Here is a 5,633-nt window from a genome sequence, read left to right as displayed (position 1 = left end):
GGTGCGGCTGGCATGGTTGGCATGCCTTTGGTGCGGAGATGTGGCTGACATGGCATGCCATTGGCACGGTGGTGCGGCTGGCATAGTTGGCATGCCTTTGGCGCGGAGATGTGGATGGCATGGCATGCCATTGGCACGGTGGTGCGGCTGGCATGGTCGGCATGCCTTTGGCGCGGAGATGTGGCTGGCATGGCATGCCATTGGCACGGTGGTGCAGCTGGCATGGCATGCCATTGGCACGGTGGTGCAGCTGGCATGGTTGGCATGCCTTTGGCGTGGAGATGTGGCTGGCATGGAATGACTTTGGCACAGTGGTGCGGATGGCATGTTTGGCATGCTTTGGCGCGGAGATGTGGCTGGCATGGCATGCATTTGGCACAGTGGTGCGGCTAGCATGGTTAGCATGCTTTGGCGTGGAGATGTGGCTGGCATGGCATGCCTTTGGCACAATGGTGCGGCTGGCATGGTTGGCATGCTTTGGCGCGGAGATGTGGCTGGAACGACATGTCTTTGGTACAGTGATGTAGGAATTAGGGTTTGGCTTGTCGAAACCCTAATTAACATTAAAAAAAGGTACCCTGGTAAATTTCTCACAAACGTATTGAAGGGCTCAATAAATGCGCTTAGTGGAGACATTATTACTCAAGTTCTGTTTCTTTTCAGAGTGACGTCACTGTTTGACTAAGATTTTACGATTTTAACCCTAAGCTAAAAACCACCATCAACATTAAGTCACATGCTTAGCTCGGAACATGGGCATTGTTGCGAGGTAAGCATAAGATGGTGACAGACAAGGACAAAATCGAAACGGCAAGTCATGAAAAGATAGTCAGGAAGATATGGTTAACCTTTTTTGGAGGTAAGGAAAACCTGCGACTCTCGTGTTAGCAGCTCTGCGCGGATTTGGATCGAAGTGGAGCCGCTTGCGTTGGTTGGCGCGAAGTGAGCCGCTGGCATAGTGCGGCTTGGAACGGGGCCGCTAGCGTTGTATTGGCTTGGAATTAGCCGTTGGCGTTGGACGGCTTGGAACAGAGCCGCTAGCGTTGTATTGGCTTGGAATGAGCCGCTAGCTTTGGTCGGCTTGGAACGGAGCCGTTAGCATTGGTCGGCTTGGAATGGAGCCGTTAGCATTGACTTGGCAGGACGTTGGCATAGACTTGGCGTGCGTGAGCTGCTGGCTTGGGCTTGACATGGTGTAAGCATTGGCTTGGGCTCGGCATGGAGTGACACTGGCATGGGCCTGGCGTGGAGTGCTGGCTTCAGTCCGTGGAAGGATGACGAATGGCTTCGGGAAGATGACAACTTGCGTTAGTTCCGAGGGAAGATGAGGACTGGCTTCGGGAAGATGACAACTTGCTTTGGTTCCGCGGGAAGATGACGATTTCTTCTGTTTTCTGTTGTTCGTATGGATCCGTGCCTTCGTCTGCAATGTCTCTCTAGTGGATTCCAAGATTTACCAAACTCCGTCGCATTCTTGGGACGGATGGATGAAATATATGCTCGAAAACGATCATGTCAGGGATAATCTTGGGGATTGTGGTTGCGTTGTCGGTCCATCCGCGACTTTAGGTTGTTCAGTGCCTGGACCTTCTGATCGCGATGATGATATGTTGTGGATGCTTGTATGGTCGAAATCTTCCGGAGCTGGATGAAACAGATGAGTTGGGAGACGTTCCGTTGACGATTGCTGCTATCAAGTCTTCAAGGACTTTGTTCCAAAGCGACATCCTTCGAACCGTCTTCTGAATCTTGGACTTTCGTATGGAATGGGATGCGATGAGAAGTCCCCAGTTATACTTCTGTTAGATCCGATGGCATGGACGAATATGTGAATGTATCTTTGTGGCGTGCTTTTGGAGTCTTCGGTGGACATGTACGGCTTCATGTTGAGAAATTCCTGCGGCTCGTAAAACCTCGACGATGATGATGTTGAAATAAGAAATAACCTGGATGAGGGGAGTGAAAGCGTCCCGTGTTGGTAGTCCCCATGTGTAGCTTACTTTCATTGAATCACCTTGAACCCACATCCACAGGATTTGATACAAACTTATTGTACTCTTCTGGATGTGATGCTGGGATGCTCAGAATATCATATGGACGAAATATTCTGGATAGCGGAGAGGTAGAAATGAGAGAGTTATGTTGTTTATCGTGGCTCCCTCTGTTTCTTCAAGAAAATGTTTCAGCCGCATCTCTGGAGTTATCTCATGAATCTTTGATGGTCTCCGGGATGGATTGAGATGAGCAGTCCCCAGTCGCATTTTTCTTTAGTTTCTGAATTTATTTCCTCTGGGCAGGCTTGGAATCCACCGCGGCCTCGTAAAGTGTTGCAGGCATCTTCTAGACAGAGAGGTGATGATATTCTTACGCTACACCCTTAAAGAGTAGATGACCTTGTCGTGCCTACGACCTTTTGGTTGACAGTGTCTTCTGAGCTTTGAAAGTGAAGGGATTCCATGTATATCCTCAGTCCCCAAGTGTGGTTTACATGTTTCCATCTTTGTAGTGATTGTTTCTATGTTAAAGCTCTGGATGGTATCAATAAACGAGCGGCAACAGTTCGTGGAAGCAGACGTGATCAGAAGAGACTACATTGTCGTGGGAACAAAGTAGGTTGGCTGGGATTGTATGGGCGTCCATCGAAGTAAAGGGATTGGATGGATGCGCAAGCGAGCAAACTATCCATGACCATGAGTTTTGACGGGGTGGATCGAATGGTGGCCACGATTACAAAAATTGGCTGGATGCGATCATGATCCTTGACATAGGGAGTATGGTGGCACGACCCTTGGTAGGAAGGAGTGGCGGTTACGGAGCGATCCTTGGCAAGGAAAGAGGCGTTGAAGCGGCCTCGACCATTGAAGAGGATGTTGAAACTTACAGAGAAAAATGTTGAAGCTTCGGCTTCGGATCCTGGAGCAGCTTATAGAGAGAACGTTGAAGCGGAGCGAGTGCTGGAGCGAACATTGAAACGGAGCCACTGTTGGAGGTTGTTGAAGCAGAGCGGCTGCTGGAGTGAACGTTGAAGCGGCGCCGTTGCTGGAGCGAACGTTGAAGGGGAGCGGCTGCTAGAGCGAACGTTGAAGCGGCGCCGTTGCTGGAGCGAATGTTGAAGTGAAGCCGCGTCAATCAACGTGCTGTCAAACTCGACATACTTCAAGTAAATAGTGGTTAGGAGTCCCCAGTCCTATGTATCAATCGTGCTTTACAGGAGAGGTTGGGATTTGGGAACGGCTTCCTTGGATGGAAACAACTGCTTTCCTGATGCAGTGTGGTTGAGGGTTGCAAATATGTCTTGACGCTGCGCCTTGGAGAAATATAGAATCTCATATAAATGTTTCATCATAGACTGCACGATTTTTCTGGACGAAGTCCCCATAAATCATGCGGCTCCTGACGGTAAGATGGTCTCTGGGAACTCAGGAGGGTTGCGGATTTTCTTTGTCTCGATTTTGGAGAAGTCGTTCCTGATCTTCACGTGCGATGAAATTGGATTGCTGATTCCCTCCTACTGGGCGTTCAAGAGCAACGCGAGCCTTTTCATCTATAAACGCACAACCTGCTGAAGTGCCTGCGCCGATGTTAAAAGTATTCCTTGTCAGCTCCCTCTTGGGTTGACGTGACTCTTATGGTGGCCGCTCCATCAGTGTCTTGAGGAAATAAGTATCCCTTTCTGAGTTATTGACACGTATGTCTGAGCCTTACGAGAACCTTTTGTCGTTCCATCAAATCAATAGTGGTAAAAGGAGGTCGGCTTCTTCCGGCTCCTCCAGTCTCTTGCCCTGATGGTGGAGTAGCAGCGACTCTGGTGACGGTTGGAGCTGTCATACTTGAAGAAACGTTGGGGTGGCGGAAGCGGCTCTGGTTCTGGTGATCGTAGGTGTATCGTGCAGAGATGGCGCGGTTTTGATCACGGAGTGCTGGATCCATGGCGCTGTTTCGAAGGGTGAGGATGTCGCTGTTTTGATTGGTTGTGGAGTGGAGAAGATGACGCTGGAAGGGTGCAAGCTGTTAGCGTTGGAAAGGATGCAAGCTGCTGGCGCTGGAAAGGATGCAAGCTGCTGGCGCTGGAAAGGATGCAAGCTGCTGGCACTGGAAAGATGCAAGATGTTAGCGCTGGAAAGGATGCAAGTTGTTGGCGCTGGAAAGATGCAAGCTGTTAGCGCTGGAAGGACGCAAGCTATTGGAGTTAGCTAGGAGTGGAGGGGAAGCGGAGATGGCGCCGGCTAGGATGCGGAGATGGTGCAAGCTGGAGCATGGAGGTGGCGCTGGCGATCTCTTGGCGCTAGCTTGTCCACGACCTGTTAGCGTCATGGAGCGTTGCTAGCGGGCCTGGTTGCCTCTTCCCATGTATAACCAAAAATAGGAAACCTTTCTCCATTCGAGCTCCAAAATCATCATGCCTATAAAAGGTGCTACCCATCTTGTTTATCCCGTAGCATCAGTTTTATTCCCTCATCTTGGATCTAGTAGCAACACGACGAGCATACTCCAGGTATGTATTCCACGGTTCCTCCTTTAGCTTGTTCTTCCATCTTGGTGAAAACCCTAGTGTTTGGCATGTCCGTCGTAGTTTTATGGTTTGATTTGAATTGATAGACAACCGTTATCTATGAGGGTTTTGGATTATTCTTTTGGAATGAATTGTTTTAGAATAATGTTGTTTTGGTTATGACTATAAGTAGCATGAGTACCCCAGGAAATTCATGGAATTGTGAATGTTGTGCGACAGTAGAAAGCATGAAATGAAACATGGGAACAATATGGCTATCGGTTTTTATCACCCCTGTGAAGATTTGAAGTAGTAGACCATGTATTTTGCCTAACAAGACTTACTCGATTTTTTGGATCTCTTAACGGAACTGGAACTCCCGGGTGCAAGTCCGATTTTTGTGGGAAGCGCCGCCGTGATCGCGAGAAGTCCCTCGTCACTCCTTGTCTTGTGATATCTGATAATTTAGCCATTGATTCCCGAGCGGATTTTTTGCTTCTACCATCTTCAGATCGGTGTTTGAAATATGAAATCAGGAATTGAAAATTGACATTGTAACTGAGCGATTAATCTCCCACTGTGGTCGCCAATTGTTTGAGGGTGAAAACAGTTTCTGACTGATTTTGGTAATTTTGAGTGTTTGGGTGAGAAACGAGTCTAAACCCTGAACAATGTACTGCAAGGGAGTACTTTGATTCGAGAGATCAATCTGCACAAATCCGGACTAAACAAATAAATGGGCGTTCCAGACTTGCTTCGGTCACAAAGTGATGGAGAAGGGTAGGTTTAGGGAGGGAAGCGAAAAAAGTGTTGAGACCAGGATAGTTGATTCGGGAAGAGTATTTGTTTGACAACTTGTATCAGAAAGTGGAAAGCTAACAGATGGGAAAGCTAACAACTGATTTTTGAGTGTTGTATTCTCGTGATCAAAACTTGTTCTTTGGTGGAAATAGGTGAGACTTATTTATACAAGTCGCAACGAAGCGTACCCTGGTCTCGTAAGAAGTGGAAACGGTTGAGTAAATGGAAGAAAGCGGTAACGGGTAACGCCTGGAATTGATGTTTCCATAATGAAGGAAACGTTTCACCATTACTTCTTGTATTTACTAACCGCCTCACTCTTATGACACTTTCTTGTAAC

This window comes from Papaver somniferum, chromosome 5, assembly GCF_003573695.1.
Source record: "Papaver somniferum cultivar HN1 chromosome 5, ASM357369v1, whole genome shotgun sequence".
Taxonomy (NCBI): Eukaryota; Viridiplantae; Streptophyta; class Magnoliopsida; order Ranunculales; family Papaveraceae; genus Papaver; species Papaver somniferum.
The sequence above is the reverse complement of the archived record's forward strand: the minus strand, read 5'-3'. Positions refer to the sequence as shown.